Genomic DNA, 22,719 nt, shown 5'->3' with positions numbered 1-22,719 from the left:
CGTACGGCAGCTACAAATACCTGACTAGGGCTTCTCAAGGTCATGACAAACCAGGAAAGTCTGAGACTCCGTTAGCGCCCAGAGGAGCCTAGGGAGGCGTGATCACTAAATGTAATGTGGTGCCCTGGATGGGATTGAGAAGAAAGAGGCCATTAGGTAAAAACTAAGGAAATCTTGGGGCGCCTGGGTGGCTCAGTCGGTTAAATGTCTGCCTTCGGCTCAGGAAGTGATTCCTGGGATCAAGCCCTGCCTGGGGCTCCTTGCTCAGCAGGGAGCCTGCTTCTTCCTCTCCCTCTGTCTGCCAGTCCCCCTGCCTGTGCTCTCTCTCTGTCAAATAAATAAATAAAATCTACAAAAAAGAAAAAACCAAAAAAAAAAAAAAACCTAAGGAAATCCGAATAAAGTATGGACTTTAGTCAATAGTAATGTATTAATATTGCTTCATTAATTATAATGATTGCACCATACTACGATAAATGAAGATGTTAAAGATGTTAATAATAGGTGAACCTGGGTGGGAAGTACATGGGAACTCTCTGTACTATATTCTCAATTTTTCTATATCTAAAACTTTATTTCTGGGATTCCTGGGTGGCTCAGTCAGTTAAGTGTCTGCCTTTGGCTCAGGTCATGATCCCAGGGTCCTGGGATCAAGCCCCGCATTGGGCTTCCTGCTTAGCGGGGAACCTGCTTCTCCCTCTGCCTGCTTCTGCCCTGCTTGTGCTCTCTCTCTCTGACAAATAAAGTCTTTTTAAAAAATGAATAAATAAAACTTGATTTCTAAAAAATAAAGTCTATTCTACACACACACACACACACACACAGGGCAGCTTGCTTTCCAAGATTTCCTGGCTGTTTTCGCCCATCCACTTTTATCTGAACCCTCTCATTTCTGCACCTCTTCGGTGTGAGGCTGTGTGCTGGAGGAGAGCCCTGGTGGGTTAGTTTCAATATCTCACAGAGGCCGTATTGCCCCAGTCACCTGAAGCCTTAACATGGGACCATTGTATCACCAGCAACTGTGGTGGCAAACACCTGACAATTTCAGCTTTTATCAAACTGACCAGCTCTAGTTCCCAGCTTCATCTATTTTGGGGATCATCCATTATTCTCATGTTTATCAAATCTAGCCCCATTACTTCCCCCTGTTTTCTTTTACACAGATGCCAGAAAGGTACAGAACCTAGGATTCATATTCTAGGGGTCACTGGTTTACCTCATTCCCTGGCTTTTTCATAGTTGCCCATGGATTTTTGGTTCTATGATCTAGTTGCTCTGTTTTTTTCCTTATAGTTTATGATCCCGAGTGCTTTTATATATATATGGCATAAAATTGACCCTGTGTGTTTTGTGGGGAATTTAGGAACACCCAAAATCATGCTGCCACCATTTTCCCAGCATTCCAAACTTTAAGGCAATCACCAACATCATAGACCGCCGAGATAATGAGGATTTTATCACCGTAGAAGATCCAGTATCTTGTTTACATAGAGGCTAGAATGTGCTATGGTGGTAACGATATGGTGCTGTGTTTTTCCATGTGTTTTAAAAGCAGAAACTCAAGGGCTTCCTGTTCCGTGTGGTATTTAACCAGCTCACGGTTCCTGGCAGCGCTATCTACCACGGCAGCACTGGCAATGACACTTGAAATGTACCAATCATCGCAATAATCTCATTCACTTTACTTTATTGAATTTCTCCTAGTGGATCATTTTTTGAGGAGTAAAAAGAAAACCCAAAACACACACAAGTGTGATTTCATCACCTTCTGCCAGGGCACGATGCCTGTGTGGAATTTTCCTCCTGTCGCCCAGGAAACACAGCTTTGCACTGGAGATGGTCTCAACGATGCAAAACTCAGGTGACATCAGACCAGTTGACATACTGGGAAATGATAACCTTATTGCAAGGGCCAGTTTTTAAAATTTCTTAAAAAAAAAAAAAAAAACTCTCAAGGTCTCCTCTGAGGTTCTTTCTACCTTTCATAACTTAGCAGGCACATAGAGACTGTAATATCATCTTGAAGAGTGCTTTCCAGGCCTATCTGACAAGAAGGCTATATTTTTGGCCCTGGCCCCACGAAGCTGATTCTACCATTATCTTAGATGGACACTTTTAACGAGGCCTGCTCATGTAACAGTCAGTAAACTGCTAACTAAGAGAATCCACTCAACGTCCAACAATTTCTCCCTAAGGTGTTCATAAGTCTCAAGACGAATTTATACAAATTTTATTTCTTCTGTCCACCCCCCCCATGACCACTCTTTAGGCACAGTGCTAAAAGGCACCCAAGAAGAGGAAGTAACAGGGGCCCTCACATAATCCACAGCCTGGATAATGAAAACTTAAATAAAGGACATAATATTCTATTTTAAAGCTGTAGCTAGACTTTGTTGGAATTAGACAGGGGCTCTTTCTCCCCAGAACATTGTAAGGGTGAGAGGCCACCCTCAGAATGCCACCCTAACACAAACTGATCCCTATACACACCACTAGTCATGGTTTGTTTTCTTATATGGCAAAAGTTTATTTTATTTCTCTGCTCCATCAAAATTATTTATCTCATTTATCATACAGTTCCTGCCTAGTGTGTTTTGCCAGAACTAACATGCATGAAAATTATGTTAATGGGCCTTGGACTGGTTTTAATGTACTTCATATAATCAAGAAACTAAACAAACAGAAAGGGTTCTGAAAGGTGCTCATTCTACTCGGAAGAACCGCTTGCTCTCGTAAGACACGTTTTTGAGGAGAGTACTTGCCAAGCATCAAACCACCAGCAGTTCCCTTAGAAAAGACCTGTTTATTGAAAGAAGAAACTAGACTAGGGGACTTATCATTGTATCCCACCCCATCAAGTACCCTAGGTTTCCATTAACCAGTGGTGGTTTCATGGAGAGAGACTGGGAAGTGATTTGGAAACGATTCTTAACACGAAAACTGACCAAAAGAAAAACTAATTTTTGATTTTTGAGGAGAAGCCAGCTTGGTGAAAATCGTCCATTGCTTGAGGAATTCAATGTGTGTGTTCACAGGGATGTCACTATAATGCAGGCCTGGTGGTCTACTTCCAAAGCACACTGACATTGGGAAAAGCAATATTATAAAGAGGTCTTTCTGCTCCTTTTGAGAATCGAATATCCCAGGATTTAGTATGAGATGGGCCCACATTATCATAAATTTTCCTCCATAAATAAGTTTTACGGAAAAACTCCATTAGGGGCGCCTGGGTGGCTCAGTCATTAAGCGTCAGCCTTTGGCTCAGGTGGTGATCCCAGGGTCCTGGGATCGAGCCCCACAACGGGCTCCCTGCTCAGCGGAAAGCCTGCTTCTCCCTCTCCCACTCCCTCTGCTTGTGTTCCCTCCCTTGCTATGTCTCTGTCCAATAAATAAAATCTTTAAAAAAAAAAAAAAAACGACTCCATTACACTTGCTGAAGAACTGAAATTTTGAGAATGAGTTTTAAGTAGCTTTGTGATATCGCTTTGAATATTTATATCTACATACTAATTTTTTACACACGACTGAAAAAAAATTTCTTGAGAGCCAGGAATTGGGCTAGTCTCTGGGACACAACAACAACCACACACCCACACAGATCCCTTATTAGCAATATCAAAAGAATGCTAAAGCCACATAGAATGTATGCGTCTGAAATGAAAATAAAGACATTGGTCTGCTATTTTTAGTCATTTAAATGATAGTATCAGGTAGACTGGTTTCCCAATCAAACCTACAGAGTTAGACTGTGGTTAAAAGTGGCCAAAGGATGTGATCTCGAAATGACTGCAATGTGTAAAATACGCAACTCTCATTCTTATCTTGGATACCATCCAGGACATTGAGGTCATCTCTGTCCCAGTGACAGGAGGAACTCTGTGCTTTTCACAGGAGAAATGTTTGTTTTGTTTTCGTCTAATCGGTCTTCCATTGAGAACAAGAAGTATTTTGCTTCCTGAAGAATAAGAAGGCAAAAACACAGCTGGACATCCCCAAGCTCAGAAGAGCACGCTGTAAATATGAGAACTGGCAGTGGGAGCAGGTTGCCAAAGCAGGACCCTGGAGATTGGAGGCTGGTAAAGAGTCTGTGAGCAAAGGGGGCCTGAAACATGATATAATTTCAATAAAGCGCCTTCTCAATATGGCTCCACAACAGCTAAACTGCCACAAGTGGAACGTTTGTTCTTTGACTCAATTAAACAAGGGTTTGTCTATGGAAATAAAAAAACATACTCCTGAAGAAAGGGGGCGTGTGGAACTTATCATTTATTTTGCACTTGAACTCAATATCTGAGTCAAACTCTTTCCCTAATTTTTGTTTAACAAGGAGCAGCTGGGGGGCAGGGGCAGCAGTGGTGAGATAGAGAAGAGGTAAAGGGTGAGAAGACCCCTGGGTAGAAAGAGAAAATAAACCCCGAAGGAGTGAAATAATAGCAAGAGAAATATAAGTAAAAAACAGAAATGGAAGCCAGATCTTAACCATACACTTCCCCCTGTAGGTATTTCACTCACAGTCAGCCCTCCAGGTAGAGCAAGATAATAATCCTTCCTTCCTCCGTTCAACCGTGTGACTAAAATCAGGCCCATAGGAACGCCACATTTTAGAAAAGACGTTGACCCACTGTGGTACACCCACAAGCCTGTGGCTAGGGTGCTGAGAATCCTGTGGGGTCTTTGAGGACACTAAGTCTGTTTAGCCAGGGAAGATTCAGCAGAAGTGTGGTAATTAACTCAAAATTTTTGGAGGGTGGGAAGGTAGATAAAGACATCGGCTTAGAAGGGTTGCCCTTGATAACACATATAGGACCAATGAAAGGAGATAAATTTGGGATCAATGTAGAATTTTCTAATACCCAGAATCCTCAAAAAGGAAATGACTCACTTCACAAAATAGTGAGGCCCTTATCTCTAGATGTATTCAAGTCAGCCGCGGAGTACTCATCAGAGTTACTACAGAAAGGATTTAGATTAGTGAGAGCTCTCAACTGCAAACGACAAAAAACTAATTTAATTTAGATGGCTTAAGCAAAAAGGAAATTAATTGTTTCAATATAATTCTAGATTCAGCATAGATGGATCCAGAAGTCAAATGATATCATCGGGAATCTCTTCTCACTCAGCTCTGCCTGCCTTTGTGTTGACTTCATACTCAGGCAGGTTATTCCTCAGATGGTGGCAAAGATGGAAATCTACGGTTTCAGTCTCACACCACATCAGCTAAGTAACAGGAGTGGAAGGAGTTTCTTCTTTCTTGATAACACCAGCAATTGCTGGAATTCACTCGAGCTCCCAGCAAGTGCCTCCTCTGACCCTATTGTTACGGCACTGGGAAAGCAGCAATTCCACGAGCCAGGACTAAGGCAAGTGCTCGCCCTTGCACAATTCTTGGTGGTCACGGCACACCTTTAGAGTAGGAGAGGACGGTGGACATGGAGTCAACAGTCCCTGCCTCCTAAGCCATGTAGACCGAGAGCGGCCAAAGGAAAATCAAGGTGCTCTTATCAGAAGAGAGGGAGGCGTTTCCGGATAGACGAAAATGACAGCTATCCTGTCGCAAGGATAGGAGCCAGGCCTACAAAACTTTTACAGCCTTTTGCAGTTAAAATTCTCTTTATTGCTAAGTCACGCTTGCTAAGTCCAGAACTAGGTACTCATTCTATAATTTAAAGCCCACCTGTTGACTTTCGGTTACATAATCCCTTAGATACACAGTTACATCAGCTCAGAAAGTAAATTATTCAAGTAATAGTCTGGTAACCACCTCCCTCTGTGAGATGTAAGATGGAAACCAGCAGCGGTACTGCTAAAATGGCTCTTGGAAAATAAAGCCCTGATGTATAGTATTTGCCAATCTCCATGGTGTAAATATTCCCATAAAGGCCAGTTTCAAGCTACCAACATGAGGTCACTAAACACAGAGCTGGAGGAGCTGCGTGTATTCGTCGCTCCCGAGGTGGAGCCATCCGGCTCCAGCACAGCACCTGACAAGACTGAATAAATGTTCCAGGCCCGTGAAAAACGATCTCAGGTGATGGAGTCCAGGGGTTTTTTTCCCCATTTCATTTGAGGATATGGTGAGAGACCATGAATTTTAAATGTGCCATAAAATATACAAATTAAGTACATCCATTTCTCTACAGTGGATGCTATTAACTATGATGGTGTATTTTTTCAGCATGATATGGAATTTCCTAGTGAAGCCTTCATAAAATAGTTCTCATTCCTTATGATGTGATCTTAAGAATCATGAAAGAAAACAGAGGCATTGCTAGTTGGTGGCTTCATATGATTCTTCCAGATTTGTTTGAAAAGCCTAAGAGCCCTCTCCACCTGACGAAAACTGGTATCGTTTTTGGCAAAAATCTAACGGGAAATAGAACACGCATCTACGATAGTTTATCACGGACTTGATTTGTTTTCTGATACGGGCAAAAAAAAAAAAATCCCACAAAAACAAATACAACTGTTTATGAACGTACGTGGCAGGCATTCAGCAAGAGAGGTAGAGAGCATAGGCTGACACAGAAACCAATGCGAGAGCCATTCCTTACAGTGTGAGAACACATCGAAGGTCCCTCTAGCAAAGCTTCTTGGTGTGTCTCTTCCCTAAAGGTCTCGGTTCAAACTTCAAGCATCCCACAACCCAAATAGATCATCGCAGTTATTTTGAAAGGAATTGCTTCTAATTCACCCCTTTCAAATATTGCAAAATAGAGTATGGCTAAGTATATATTTTCTAGTTTGTTTACAGTATCCTGCTGGAATTTTAGAAATAGATTTTCTCCTGTCAGCAGCCTCAACCATTTAACCATTTTGAACCTTGAAAAAGGCAATTTCAAGTCAACACTTGGAAATAATAATAGTTAACAATTATGTAACCTTTCCTTTGTCCCAGGTGCTGTTCTCTTTAGTATAGGCCCTTTGACGCATTCACTCAACAAACAGTATTGCACGGGACGGAGGTCTATAAATCCAGGAAGTGGGTTCCAAGAGGCCATCCAAACCAGTAAGGCCTGATTCAGGGATCAGGAGCTGAAGCCAAAGCCAAGCAGTGCACAGAATGACAGGAGTAAGGGAAGCATGAGGCCACTGAGCGAGGCCTGAGAGGGGATCTTTCCTGGCTCCTGGAAGGTATGTGTGTAGCTTGTCCCACTTAACATGTCATAATGGAACAAATACAGCATCCCTTTTTGAAAAATAGAAATCTGAATTTTAAAATGGGTGGATTTTTAAAAAGATTTTATTTATTTATTTATTTATTTATTTGAGAGACAGAGAGCACAAGCACGGGGAGTGGCAGAGGGGGAGGGAGAAGGAGAAGCAGACTCCCTGCTGAGCTGAGAGCCTGATGCAGGACTGCTCCCAGGACCCTGGGATCGCGAACTGAGCCGGAAGCAGACACTTACCTGACTGAGCCACCCAGATGCCCCTAAAACGGGTGGATTTTTAAAAAAATTCTGTGGGGAAGTAATTTTTATGGAAACCATAAAAACCAGAAACTATAAAAGGAAAGATTCGTCTATTGAATTTGTCTCAAAATTTAAAACATCTGTAGGAAAAAATACCACAAAAAAAGTAAAAAGACAAACTCGAATAAAACTTTTATAATACATATTGCTTGTATAAAAAGATCTCATAAATCAGTGGAAAGAAGGAAAGAAAGAGAGACAAAGAAACAAAAAGAGAAAGAAAGAGAGAAAGAAAGAAAAGGGAGGAGGAAGGAGGAAGGAGAAAAGGAAGAACAAAGACAAAGAAGAAAAATAAGCAAAGGACAAACATGAATATCTCAAAATTTTATATACATCACTCATAATTTTAAAATATAAGCATCGCTCATAATTTTAGTACTGCAAATTAATACAACAATGAAATACTCTTTTTTTGACCTATACTTATGAAGTTAAAGCAAGCATGTCAGCAAGTGTCTGGCAAGAGATAAATTATGAAACTTTTCTTGAGGACAATTTGGCAAAACATCAAAATTTAAGATACATATATCCTTTGACTTTGCAATTCGGTTGAAATCCAGAATCCAGAATAATAATAAATCAATAAAATCTGGATTTTTACTAATAAAGAAGCAAGCCACCTAAAAATGAACGCTATTGTTCCTAGATGATTGATGATGTAATTTACAATATGAAAGAATGTGAGTTTTCTTGGACTGGCCTGGTGGATAGCAGGTCAACTTAGAAGAATATTTATGAGCAGAGCTAATAACAAATTCTGAGCCTACTTTGATCTGTGATTTGCTTGAATTGGTTTTTCCTTTGCCCTCCCCCGGACCGGCCATCCAGTAGAAACCAAGGCTACTCAACACCCAGCATAGCACAAAGGTTAGCAAGCTAAGAGCAGACTGTACTGGGGGCCAGGGAGGAGAGAGAGTGTGTAAAACAAAAAACAAAAAACAAAAACAAATGCTATGTAACTTCATGGGTGGGAATGGCTTCATAGAAGCGTATTACCTGAAATGGGCCTTGAAGAGGAAGAGCAAAGGATTGGAAAAGCCCGTCCAAGGGTAGGGAAGAGCAAGATCTAGGGTCAAGAATGGACAGAAAAATGTGAGACTTAAAGATAAATCTAGGAGATATCGGACTAGGAGCCAGAAAATTCCTAGCACTTATCTGCAACCATCACTAGATCCAGGAAAACGGAGTCCCTGGGTCTCAAGATGTCCTATATGAGTGGGTCCCAAACTTTATACATTCATGACCCTCCCTCCAAATTCTTGCCATATTGGACAATAGGTATATTTGCTCCAAGTTTTTCCTTTGGGTCTACTCCTTTTGTATTTAGCCTCATCTTAAGGAATAATACCCACAAAATGATAGGTTTGTATGTTAGAAATAGTTCTTCTAATACATGTTAGGTAACTATATAGCTAGTACAATGTTTTTAAAAGTTCCCGTACACTACCTGGTATACTGACACATGAACCAGCAAAGTGACACAGACCCCACCTTAAGAAATGCTGGTCTTCAGATATAGTCACTTTGAACTGATGTGAAAACTGTCATTTGCTCATGTTTACATCACATATGACAACCTAAACCAAACATGAAGTGTGAAATTGAGGATACCAGATGGCATTTTTAAACCATGCTGAAGGATAACTTAACATACTACAGTACAATGAGAAACTAACATTTTGGGGGCAACTATTATGTGTAGTCTGTGTGCTGGTTATTTAAAATATCTTCTGAATGGACATGGAATTTTCACAAAATCAAATAATGTAACCAAACAAGTAACCTGCAAATACAAATACCTTCATATTCCTAAACCCCGATTACCGGATATTAAATATCATTTCAAAGTAGTTTGGGCTCAGTTTTACTTCCAACCTTTGAGGAAGGCTGTTGGATCTCACTTGAAAGGATGACTACCCTTTAAGGAGGAAGACCACAATACCACAAGAAACAAGAAAAAAGTATATAACCTTCAATTATCTTACAACATGTACTAAAGGCGGGAGAGATTTCAAAATAATGTGACAGCTGGTTGGAAGCATGGCGTGGTTTCTCCTTTATCTGTTTATTTGCTTACGGTACATGTAATTCATGTCTCCCTCCCACCAGCAGAGTTTTCTGGGTGGCCAAGAAAGATTTTCAACTAGGATTATAATTGCGACAATATGGACCCCTCTTCATAGAAAACTAAACGACTTCTCTTCCATTAGTCATAGAAAGGAACCAGGGGATCATGGTTGCCTTACTCTCCTGGTTAAATGAGCTATGGTTTGGGGGATTGGGGCAGAGTTCGTTTTTATTCTCCGCTTTATCCCTAAACCATACAAAACCCCTTTTCTTGATGCATCCAGTGAGGCTAAAGTGGGATGGGGCTGAAGACGCCAGGTGAAGCATGTTCTGGAACACCAGGAGAGAACCACCAAAATGATTAAATGTTTGGGAAACAGTCCTCACGATGAAAGAAGTAAAACAATTTAGATCAATTGTGTCTTAAGAGAAGTTTGGGAGGACAGGGATATGACTGTCTTCCTAAGGGACAGGGGTGGCTATTGACAGGCACAGGGCATGGATCCATCAACCACATGCATATGCGTGGAGCAACACTGAACTTGACAGGAGACGTTTCTCGTGAGCTGCAATGCCCTGATTGCTTTCTAGAATATCACCAGTATCCGAGAGGCAGGGCAGCAGACAGTGTAGGCACCCAGACTCTGGAGCCAGACCTAGCCTCAGTCCCCGTGTCTGTAAGATACCAACAATAAAGTGCCCGCCTCATTACATTTTTGTGAGGATTAGGTTTGCTACTATATGTAAGATGCTTGAACCAGTGCCTGGCACATAGTTAGCGCTCTGTGTTTGCTATTGTTATTTTGTTAGTGTAGTGAGAACCGTGAGCTCTTGCCCTGTGTCCATCAAAATAACGAGCTGGGGGATTGGACTTGAAATTGTAGTGTTACATGGTGACGGATGGTAGTCATACTTGCGGTGAGCAAAGCATTAAAAAAAGTTTGGAGATTCAACTAAAGTGCGTGAATTTGAGGTAGGATGTTGAATAGAACAAAGTGTGTTAACTACAGGGGTGTGCGAATTTTATCCTCTATCCACCTTCTTAACCTCTAAAAAAAAGGTGACCTATTTTTGTTGTTTGAGACAGCCTTTCTGAGTAGGGGTGAACACTGTCCATCCTAGAGGGTAAAGTGTATACGAGATGACCCACTGAGTTCACAGCCAGCTGGTTTGGTATCAACAATGTGATCACAGCAGCTCTGGGTGGAGACATTTTTCCTCAATGCAGCCACAAGAACATCTCCTGTCAAGGCCCATGTTGTTTTACGCACATGCATCTGGCCAACAGATCTTTGCTATCTACCAGTCAATAAACATGTGTGATGGCGTCTGTCCCTATGGCAGGAGAGGAGTGGAGAAGTGTCTCTGAATCCAGACTTTGCGAAGGATGTGAGCAGGCTCTGTGTGTCTCTGCTGTCCATGTCAGTCAATAAAATTAGGTCCTTACATCTCCTTTTTCTTGAAGGCATTTAATGAGTTACATGATCACTGTTTTAAGAAGCACACTCGAGTAACAACACAGCTTGAGAGCAGAAAACAGAACTATTCAGGCTGGGTTCTGATGCCATAAAAACCTGGTGATAGGAAGTAACCTCCAACACTGGTGAAATCCTCTGAACGAAGTGGGAGTCTGCCTGCTGAAAGACTGCACATCCCATCTGAGGGGGGGCTGCTTCGTGGTAGACAGATGTGGCTCAGTGGGAGTTTAAATCCTGGAGATCCCTGACATTTGCAGATTCAGCTATTCAGGGTAGACCACTGGGGGAGCAACGTCCATGGGCTATGCCATGTAATCATTTATAATTCTGCTGCCAGGCTGGAGTTCCTGAGAGACCCACAGCTAGTGACGGGGACATGGTGCACTATTCTAGGCCAACCCACCATACTGCCAAAATTGGGACAACTTTTAAGAGTAAAAGAGGGGGCTATTAATAATTATAGTAAGACAACAGGCATCAACTCAGTCTGTCCTGGGCAAATTAAAATGTATGATCACCACACCCAAGGGCCAGCTTTTGGATCTTCTATGAGTATGAGGCACATCTCCGATTAATTATTTTTTTAAAACATATTTACTTAAAATAGCAATAAAATAAGAAATAAATTTTTATTTCAGGTTGGTTAGCTTATATGAAGATTTACAGACAAAATGGATAACTGGAGGAAAGCTGGGAGCTCCAGAAATATGTCCATTTTGGAGCTACATCCAAATCTGGCCCTGGAACTTTGTGGGACTCCCAAGAATTTACTGACTTATCAAGCATACTGTGAATCGGAACCCTGTGTGTCCACCAAATGGAGTCAGGCCACTTAGACAGCAAGATGACCATCTGAGCGCAACTCCAAATAACGTCCCCAGGGCTTGTTCTTCAGAACACTGAAGTAGATGATTACGTGGGTCACTGGCGACACTGATGTTTTATTAGGCCCCTGCCGAGAGCTGAAATTAATTATGTAACTTAGAAAGTTTTTGGACTCAGGAGCATCATATAAAAACGGTCCTCCTAAGGCTTCCGGATAAAAGGAAATAATTTACAGCGTACTGTACACTCAGAAGGTACCGGGCTCTTAGCTAGACTATCGGTATCCGCTCTGTTGTAATCTTCACAACTGTATAAAGGAGATACAATCCCCACTTAGCACCTTGAGAAATTAGAGAGTTCGCGTAACTGACTCAAGGAAAAGTCACTTATAAAATCAGTAAACGTTTTTACACAATCACGGTCAGGAGCCATGCTTAAAGTTGGCAGCAGAAAATCAACTTTCATCTTCTGTTCACCTGGGAAGGGGAAGAGAAATTAATTCTCCGCTGCCTCCAAGAAACCACGACTATTCAGTCCGTCGTGTACCAGCAGAATTCTAGAGACCAATTAGACTAAGACTGGTGCCTTCCTACAAACCGGGCTATTTGCTGGCTGTGATTTTGTTACTCCATGCAATCCCCAGGAGAACTACGGGAATTCTGGGGCAGCCTAAGTGACATAAACAGGGCAGTGGTTTGCAAATACTTTACTACCAATAGTAAGAAAGCCCATTTTGGGTCCTGTCTTTCTAAGTCTTCGGTTCAACATCTGTATTGTCATTAAAAGGAAGAGGAAGGAACTGGCCTTAAGGGGTGTGATGGAGAGAGACAGTAACTGCAAACTGCAGCCAGGAAGTGACTAAACAGCATTTTGTCACAAAGGTAACGACAAAGACGTGTGGAGGGCACCAGCCTGTTTGAAAACCAGGCCCGGCTCTGCAGTATGTGGCTCCCGGGTGAACTCGCTTTAGGGTAGAAGGTGAACAGACTGAGGTTTACGCCGTCGTCATTACCTGCAATTATCATCTCGGATTTCTTTTTACATAAAAGGAAATAGGTTATAGTTGGGCCGCAATAATCCCCTTCTGCACAGTTTTTGTGAGTTCTAGCTGTGATAGATGATGGGAGTGTGTAGGGGAGAACACTCTCCGGGTAAGCTTTACATGCAAATGTGTTTCAGGTCACCACAAGCTGGGTAAAGACAATGACCCGGGATTTTGAATGCACGTATGGAACACTGGAAGACAGGCATTGGCAGATCTCTGAAGTAAAAGAACAACTCGACTGATCTAGCAAAGATTGCCTGGATCCGTGTGGCCAGCTGGGCAGTCGTGTTCAAAGACGAAGAAAAGTGTTTTGGGCTGACTTTCTCCAGGAGACACCTTCGCTCTAGACAACTCCTTCGGTAGCCTTGCCCCTCGTCCCGAGGCCCCTGGCAAAGGCCAGCTCATAGTTTAAAAAGCATCTCAAATGTCACAATGAAGTTTTCTGTCAGCTCTGCTGTGCAGCCTTCCCTCAGCCCCAAGGCAAAGGTCTGTGATCTCTTAGCAGGCTCCTTTGTCCCCTCGCACAGACGTCCGATCCCTGCCCCCGCCCAGCACGCACCACGAGAGCGTTCGAGAGTGGTCCGCCTCCGGCGCGTCATCCCACGGACCTCCAGGGCTGTTCTCCTGACCTGAAGGACTAGACACGGATCTCTTCCTCATCCGATACCCAAGAAAATGACACGCACACCTAGTAAAAAGCCTCTGTTCGGTACAGGGCGAAGAAGTAACTCACAAATCAGCATCTGTCCATAGGTGTATGTTGTGCACTGGGCTGGGGGTTCTTCGAGCCCATATACTAGGGCTTGTTGATCTTTGTAACCGGTGCTTATATAGTACAGATTATATGTACTTCATACATCAGTGTGTGTTCATGTGGTAACTTCAGGGAAAATAATGTAACCGTTCTCCTCTCCTTTTCCTAAGTTCGTTTTCTAGGATGCATCTAGGTTTTAAAATATTTCATTTTTACTGTAATTGAGGTAGCCTTAAATTTGTAAAAGAGTCCAAATTTATATGTCCAGCCCTGCCCTCCGGACACATAGAAGCAACTTCCAACTTGACTCTCCATTTCTACATCTAATAAACATCTCAAGACTATCATGGCCAAAACAGAAGAGTGGATTTTACCTTCACCCCCTCCCTGAAAGTGACCCTCCCCACTCTTCCTATCTCCGTATCTTCAGTATGTGCCTGGTATCCTCCATCTCAAATCTGCCTCCTGCTACTGCCCTGGTCCCAGCCACCACCATTCACCAGAAGGACCTCCAGCTAGTCTCCTGTTCCCATGCTTGTCCCTTCCATACACCAACAGCTATAGCACCCTTCTTAAAATATTAATCAGATCATGTTATTCCTGTACTCAAATGTCTCCAGCGGTTTTTCCAGATACTTAGAACAAAACCCAGACTCCATTCTGGGAGCCTCCAGTATTCAACACCATCTGTGGCCTGCCCACCTCTCTGATCTCATTTCCTACCTCTCTCCACCATATTCGTGGGGTCCACATTCCCTCTGTTCCAGGAACCTTCCAGTAACCTTCTCTTTGAATTTTGCATTTGCTCTTCTCTTTGCCCACAAGGCACCACCAGGTCTTCTGGCCGGCTCGGTCTTGTCATTCTGGTCTCAGCCTAAGTATTAGCTCCTCAGAGAAGCCTTCCCTGACCAACCCTCTAAAGTAGCTCTCCAAGGGTCCTCTAGAACGATCCCATATTTTGTTTGCTTTGAAAAGTTGTTGTGTTCATTGTCTATCTCCCCACCAGAACGCAAATTCCGTGAGAGCAGGGATCTTCTTGTCTCATTCACTGCTGTCCCCTGCTCCTAGAACAGGAAGGGTGCTCACTTGTGGAATGAAGAGGGAGCAATTCTGGGGCGGGGTGGGGGGGGAGTTGTCAACAAGAAATGTGAATTTTAGTACAGTCACCAGGAAGTGGCTGTTCTGTAGACACATGATGCTTTCTTTGTTGTCAGACACAGGAATAAGGACTAAACAGAAAGATCACTAGTGACAAATGTGCAACAGTTTGCTCCCTGACAACTTCCAAACTACATGGAAGGATGTCAGTGCGCTCACAGAACAGATGTTATCCAAGCTGCCTGTAGGGCCAACACAGCTGTGTTGGACAGGTGGCCTGCTCAAAAGAGAGGCGGCAGGACTGTCACCTCACAGGATAGATTCTCACTGACTGAAAGTACCATAGCAGCTCCAGAACGGGCTGTACCAAAGGAGCACCCCAACCCCTCAGTGGAAAGGGGTGAAGAATTGATCTATTTTATAAGTTACAAAACTCGATCCTACCCTGATGCAAATCCGGGTCACTGTGACTAATTAGCTCCCACTCCACATACATACATTAGCCTCTGTCTCTCTAATTCTGCCCTCCCCATACCAAGCTCACACCCCCAACCCCTTCTCACCCAGATGGTGTTTATATACTGAAAATACCCCAAAGGCCACCCCACAGTGAATTCCATTCCTTTGGGCCCCTTCACTGGCCAATATGAAATGTAATGCAATCTGCATAACGAATATGTAATAAGAGCTCATCGTCGTAGAACTGAGCCACCAGCATGATACTAACCATCCGGATTAATGCGGCTCTAATGCCTTACAGACTGACCCCACCTCCTCTGTACTCTCACAAGCACGTGATGTGCTCTTCCTTGAGAATCTAGAACACTCCCTCCTCCCACCGTCCCCTCCCCATCCACCTAAAGCTATTTAATTTTTTGCTTCCTAGTCATATCTTAGGAACAAGGTGGGGTGGGCGAGGGAGTCAAAGTCCTTATCCTGCTTCTGGTTGAGTCCTTACTTTCATGTGGCGTGGAGGAAGCACATGGGCTTTGAAATCATGCACATCGTGTGACCCAGGCAAAAGGGTGGACTCCTGCCATCTGCGGCTGCCTCTGATGCTTAACGTCCCTTTTTTAGGCCTTTTGTGATCAGCAAGTCACAGTTTGGCCATCACCTGTCACGAGCAGGAAATGCTGTGGATCTCAAGAAATACCTCTCTGTGATGTTCCTTGTGTCACACAGCACGCCTGCTCGTGACAGCTGCTATGGCGGAAGAGGGCCTCCTCAAGGTTCTGTGATGAGGTTCTCGGAGAAAGGAAACAGAGGCCCCACCCCATGGCTTTAGTGGCTGTGAAAGAAAGGAAGGACAGCATCCAACAATGCTGAGTGCTCAGTGGGGGTCGTTAGGTAGGTATTCCAGCTCTGGGATAAGACTACCAGGCTTTGCCACTTCCTGACTGTGATTTCAGAGGACTAACAACCTCGTTAGCCTCCGTTTCTGAAAATGAGAAAAAAATACAGCCCCTACCTTGCAGGCTGCTGAAGGATTAAACTAGGTAATATATGTGAAGCGTTTAACATAGCTCCCGGCAGGCGGGAAGTATGTCAGCAAATCTCGGCTTTTACTTTGGTGGTACGGAGAATTTGAGTTTCCAGATGCCATTTACTGCCAAATGGTCATTAAATGCATCTTTTTTTAAAAAGATTTTTTATTTATTTGAGAGAGAGAGCACGAGCAGAGAGAGAGGCAGAGAGAGGGAGAAGCAGACTCCCTGCTGAGCAGGGAGCCCCACACAGAGCTTGATCCTAGGACCCTGGGATCATGACCCGAGCCGAAGGCAGACACTCAACCAACTGAGCCACCCAGGCGCCCCTAAATGCATCTGTAGTTATACTTACTGTTTGATGATTCTGTTGGAAGTGTTCACATAAGACAGGCAGAGGCTCTTCCCGACCTGTATTTCCAATATTCCCAGCAAGGCTAGAGGAAGGAGGGGGTGTGCCAACGGTGGCATTCTTTCCCAAAATTCATTGCCTGGGAGTCTAATGCACAGGTGCCCAGACAGAGCACTGATAGAAATCCCCATTTCATAGGATAATTGTGAATATTAAATGAGATAAAGAATATGAAACTACTTAGAGTCTAAGAAGCCATTGCCTTTTCCTCTTTCCTTTGCATGGTTTGGGAAATGTTTAAAGTCTTTATTTAGCAACTTACCAAAAATTTTTTCACCCCCCAAATCTTACAAGACCATTTCTTTCCACAGTAAATTCTTGAAATGCTATGTGTTTCTTAAACATTTTTTTCTAATCATCTCCCCTTCCTTTCTCACCCTTTGATCCTTTCTTTCCCTTGTAGTCTCTCCGGTTCTCACATTCCTTTAATTTACATTTTGTTGCAGAATCCTGGTACAAGAGCTTTATTTCGGCACCAATCACAGAATGACTTTTTTAAATGGTCAGTTTCTACAGGAAAAAGTAGAATCCTTACAGGATGCATCCTGCCGCTCTCTGAGAGATACTCTTTTTTTCTGAATTAAAAAAAAATGGCTCTTTTGGTATTCTATGCAAATGAACGTTGACTATAAGTTGGAAACACATTCGGCTGCGTCCTCAAGCAAAGATGTCTTTTCAGTGTCAGAATTCTTGAAAGTCCTTGAATAAAAATCACTTCCCTCTAGAGTCGTATTGATGTATTTTTAATATTGCTATTTTTCTTTTATTGTTGCATAGAGATGCATTCTAATTTTGTTTGTAGTTTATAATCAAAAGGAACCAAGGGAAAAACTAGCAAGGGTCTATTGAAAGAGTTAAATCATTTCCCTACAGCTTTCCTAAGCGGAACTGATAGTCTTAGTCTGACTTAGAGAGCTGGAATAGAAAGGCTGCCAACATCTGTTTTGGTCAGAGACAGATAAAAGAGACTAATTCATAGTGGGAATAACCCATGTGTGGCATTCTGTATTCCATTACCCTTTTCACAAAAAAAATACGCATGATACAGATAGACAGATATATTTCTACCTAAACTTTTCCACAGTGAAAATAAAAGAAAGGTGAAAGGCTCAGAAGAGTTAGTATTGATTTATTTACCTAGAAGGAAGCCAGGGGGCACAGCACATCAACACCGCCGCCACCACCTTGCAAGTCTGGGTCTCAGCCATGTGCCGGAACTGGTCTTGAGAGCTAAAAATACAGAAGTGAAGATAACTTTCCAAAGACCCACAGAAACATGGGTTAGGGCTTCTATAAACAACTGAAATGCAGGAATAATGTAAAATCTTTATTTTGTCCATTACTTTCAACCTTCTCTCCATTAAAACTAATTCAAGAACTGCTAATATATAGCCAAATAAACTTATCTGAGACCCTCTTCTCTCATTATTGGTAAAGATGCTAACAGGTCCGCAAGAGAAGTTGTAAGCTATCTGGATAACTGATGAAATGAATTCACGGACATAATCAGGGCATGGCTGTGTCGCGAGATCAATCCTGGGGTGGGGCGGGAAATGTCGTGCATTTGACAGGAGTGCAATTGTGGAGGTGGGGGAGAGAGATTTGGTTTCTTTGGTTGGTTGGTTGGTTGGTTGGTTGGTTGGTTGGTTGGTTAGCCCAGAATGAAGCCTGAAGCTTCCTTTCTTAACTTGAGAATACACAAAAAGCTGCCAACATCCAAGGTCACCAAGAAACTTGTTTACCTCTAAATTACGTCAGGTGAGTAGCTCAATGTTTAAACTCTGCTTTCTTTTTGACACTAATTCCTGCATGACCGAAACGGTGTTGTAATAGGAACAGAGTTTTATGATATACTTTTGACAATGAACAGGAAAACCTTGAGTCGAAGCAGCCCAGTAGACGAACTATATGCCATAGTGTTGACCCCCAGAGCCTATGATTCCCACGAGACGAAAAGCTCCACTTTGGCTCCTCCAAAAGCAGAGAGGCAAGTGTTCTTGTTCTTCCCGAGATTTGAATTCTCTTCTCCTACTGAAAATTAAGCGAAAGCTCTTCATGACTAATCATACTCCTTTGTTTTTCTCTCTCTTTTCTTTCTTTTCTTCTTTGTCATCTTTTTTCACCCTCCCTTTCTCTTCCTTTGCCGTGGAAATTGGTCATGGTCTGGGTGGGGAATATGACTTATACCTGAATACTAGAGTGCAAGCTCACTGAGGTCTAGCACTGTACAGAGAAGGTGCTCAAACATGCACTTTTAATTAAATCGAATAAAGCCAGGACCACCCCAAGGTCCCATACTGAAGAAATAGCTATGTCAGAGAGGAGCAGCTCCCGCACAGGGAAGTTCAGGCTGATGCGGCACATTGTGTCTCCTGTCTCAGAATCTGAAAACATTTGCTTATGAGCAACTGTCTTGTTAAATAACAACTGTAGTCTTTGATACTCGGAACATAGTACAAATGTTTTTATGTTTCTGAATTCTTTAAGCATCTCAGAGCCTTAATTAACCAGAACTCAATGAAATGGAACGCTAACTACCACCACCCTCCAAGAAAATATTTTAAATTTTTTTGTCATCCTACTTTTATGAGAAAGTTCTAAATTTTAAGTGACTCACAGAGACCACAGATATAACTGATATAAACATCTCCATGTACACCTGAAACAGTAAACATTCAGGCCAATCTCTTAAATCTTCTACAGGCAGAGCTTGTGATACTGAATGCATAATGATCATACGTACTCAGAATTTTAATCCTGAAGCAGAACAGAGCCATGATAATGGAAGAAATACTGCTATGTTCTCTGTTCTTACTAAAGCAAGAAAAACTGCTACTGCCCTTCAGAAAGATTTTCAACAAGAGAGAATATTCTTTTTTTCTTTGCATTCCAGATAATTGAGTTTCTTTTTTCATCTGCCAAAGAATGTCAGTGCTCTGATCCTTCTAAGAAATCTGGGAGTAGTAGCCTGGAATTATTTATGATTTATGCCTACTGCCATAAAGGACTTGAAGCCTGTATTCAAAGAATTGATATGACCAAGATGCTAGACTCTGCCCTTGACTTTTGACCAAAGATGTGTGCTTCTTTTACTCGAACTGTAAAACAAAAGACAAAGAGTTATAGGATGACAGAGTTAGAAGGGATCTTTACTACTGGAAACTGTAGATCATTTGATAGAAAACCAAGTTCCACAAAAGTAAAATAACCTGTCCAAAGCCAAAGGGCTCATCAGTAGCAGAAGTGAGAGAAGAGCCAGGTCCCCTGACTTCCAGTCTTTTCCCACTGGCCCAGACAGTCTCCCCACCGTGCAGCTCTTAGGAGGATACCGCAATCAGGATAAGACAGACCCTCTTGTAAAGTCAGCATGCTGGAAACCATGCCCCGAAAGTATAAAATATTAAGCCCAATTCTCCTCTAAACACCAAGTTCTACCCTCTTACTTAGACTAACCCAAGGGGCACCTCAAATGGGTTACAAACTAGCATCTCAGCTACCATGTGGCCACCACCATGTGTCTCCTTTTCCTACCAGTGTCCCTGGGGTTACTGTCCCCGGCAAAGCCACTGATCAAATGGAGTCCAAGAAGCACCGGTGTCTGAATACACCAGTGCCCATGATTAGGCTTCCAGATTGCTCTCCCTGATAGGTGGGGTGGGGAGTGGTGGTGGTTGAGTCCACCTCACATGTTGTGGACTAGATCTGGTAGCATCAGGAGATACCAGACCATTAAGCTGGGAGTGGGGGCACATACAAGAGAAGGGGTTATAACAGGTTAGCAAACTAAAGAGGGTCTGAAGCACGTATTGGGAGATGGAATATGGCCCCACGGGTTCAGAGTACTAGAGAAAAAGAATGCCACGGGAATGCAGTCCAAGGAAAAAACTGGATTCTTTTGTTTTTCACAGGTAGTTTTTTGATGAATCAGGTCCACATTTAGGGCCTGGGGGGGGGGTATGATTTTCTCTTCTCTTCTGGCAAAGCTGTAGTTAATTTGGGGTGGGAGGGCTGTCAACAGCCATCTCAAGCGGGCCAGGTACCTTTCTCCCTCACCTGCGCCATAGATCGTCCCCCCGTATCTAACACGAAAGAGACTCTGGCTCTGGAAAAATAGAGTAGTGAGAGTAGGAAACTCTAAGTAAGAGTAGGAAACTCAACTCTATTTACGGGTAGCGGTGTGCTAGTAAAAGTTCAACGATCAGCTCTCTAGGAAAATGTGTACATAAATACATGCATAAGTTTAATGTAAATTTATTGATAATAAAGAATGGCTGTAACGTATAAATAAAACAATCAAGCCTCTGAATTAGAAATTCTATATTAACAGTTGATTTCTCACAAAATGTTTTCCTTGATTTTTATCTTACTGCTGTACCCTTAGCTACCTGTGGTTATAATGATCAAACAAGTATAATTCCCACATGAATATTGGTTAATATTTTCATTTATATTAAGGAGTAATAAACAACAAAGCCAGATGTCAGAACGATACTTGTTCATTGATGATGGAAGCAGCTTCTTTGCTGAAGCGGACAATGGCGTCTGAATACCAGAAGCTATTTCCTCAGTTTGGAGGGCTATCCACAATGGAAGGAACACAGGCACAAAACACATTAAAATTTATTATCTAATGTTATTAATATTTTCTCCATCACTTCCTTACATCTAGATTATCAACAAAATGATAAATTAAGCCATGATTTGTAGCCAATTTCTGTGATGTAAATACTCCCATCACGCGGACTTCAAACTACCAATGTGGTGTCTTTGAACGCGGTCGTGAAGAGACAGGAAGGAGCACAGCATCATATAATCTGTCCACCATACACGTATGATAGATGTAAATAACGTCAAGAGCATGGATCATGTTAAAATGTAGTAGAATAATTTAAAAGTGGTGAGTTGGGGGTATTCATTACCTTTGCTTTTAATATAACTTATGTAATTCTAAGTTTATAGAATTTAATTTTAATAGCAGCTGTGTTTAACAAGTGGCTCACAGAATTCCTAAAAACTTAACAATCAGCTCCCATAAGCTGGTACAAATGGGCTCTTGCACTCCACTGAAGGGAAAAGATACTCTTTTGAAAATGAGTATCAGGAAAAAGATTACTAGTTTATAAGATATGTGTTCCTATTAAGTTATAAAGCCATTTATTAAGAAACTGAATTTTCAAACCCTTGTCCAGTCAGTAGACTCGGTTTTTCTGGCCAATTGTGTGGGGGGTTGGATTCTCCCACTTCCCCCACAGCCTTTAACCACCCCACCAACTCTCCCACAGACACCTACTGCACAGAAGGGATTCATTTAACACACCTCATGAGAGCTTCACCTTGTCCTATCCAAAATAACTCTTTCTGGAGCCAATTTTTTAGTGTAATTTATTCCAAACCTTTGATGGGGAAACTTGTACTCTTGAAGCTGTTCAGATGTGCAGCCAGCGGGGAGCTCGTGGGCCACATTGGCTCCTACAGCCACAGACGCTGCGGCCAATCCCGACGCCCAGGGACACCACGTGGGTTTATAACATTCCTTGAGGGATAGCGGATCCATAGCCTCTAAATGAATGCATTATGCTTATCCATGTACATGTTTTCATCGGTGACAGGTATTTTATGGATTGAGCCTTCATTTAAATGTTACATAATCCTCCTTTAATAAATAATGTGAATATTCAATATAATTGAAACAAGAAAGACTGCCTTTGTGTCAGCGTAACTGGTTCAAAAACAAAAGGACTCAGCACAGATTAGAGACTGGGCACCGAACAGATGAGTTACATTAGAAGGTATGATCACACGTCTTTCAAAGTTTATTCATAATGAAAGAAATACAAATGGTATAAGAATTTTTGCCTCCTTATACGGTCGTCTTGAACTCTTCAGGCGTAAGAAGCTAGAGAAATGCACCGTTTGGTCAAATTACTAATTTGGCTTAACTAAAAGCAAAGCCAGGATGAATCAATTAAAAATGCTAAGTTACAAAATGCTTCTTACAAAACACTTTTTAAAGAAATTAAGTTGCATTACCCTGCAGGAGAAGACATAAATGAAATTCTGTCCACACCATCAGGTAGAGTTTTTACT

The 22,719-nt window shown here is 42.3% G+C and overlaps 1 long non-coding RNA gene across 4 annotated transcripts in view; it reads right to left on the bottom strand.

Moving 5' to 3' along the window:
* LOC103661730 overlaps positions 1-22,719 on the bottom strand; it is a 102,556-nt gene that overhangs the window by 12,565 nt on the left and 67,272 nt on the right. For 3 of the 4 annotated variants that reach the window (XR_005833854.1, XR_005833855.1, XR_568226.2), the window contains 3 exons: positions 17,770-17,862; positions 16,576-16,657; positions 8,333-8,535 (listed from right to left, as the gene is read on the bottom strand). This is a non-coding gene — a long non-coding RNA (uncharacterized LOC103661730). Of the gene's footprint in view, positions 1-8,332; positions 8,536-16,575; positions 16,658-17,769; positions 17,863-22,719 lie in introns of those variants that run through there. The other variant, XR_005833856.1, reaches the window with a different exon arrangement.

The sequence above is a fragment of the Ursus maritimus genome, unplaced genomic scaffold (assembly GCF_017311325.1).
Source record: "Ursus maritimus isolate PB19 unplaced genomic scaffold, ASM1731132v1 scaffold_11, whole genome shotgun sequence".
NCBI classification, from domain to species: domain Eukaryota; kingdom Metazoa; phylum Chordata; class Mammalia; order Carnivora; family Ursidae; genus Ursus; species Ursus maritimus.
Note: the sequence above shows the minus strand (reverse complement) of the source record. Positions and strands in the feature narration are given on the sequence as shown.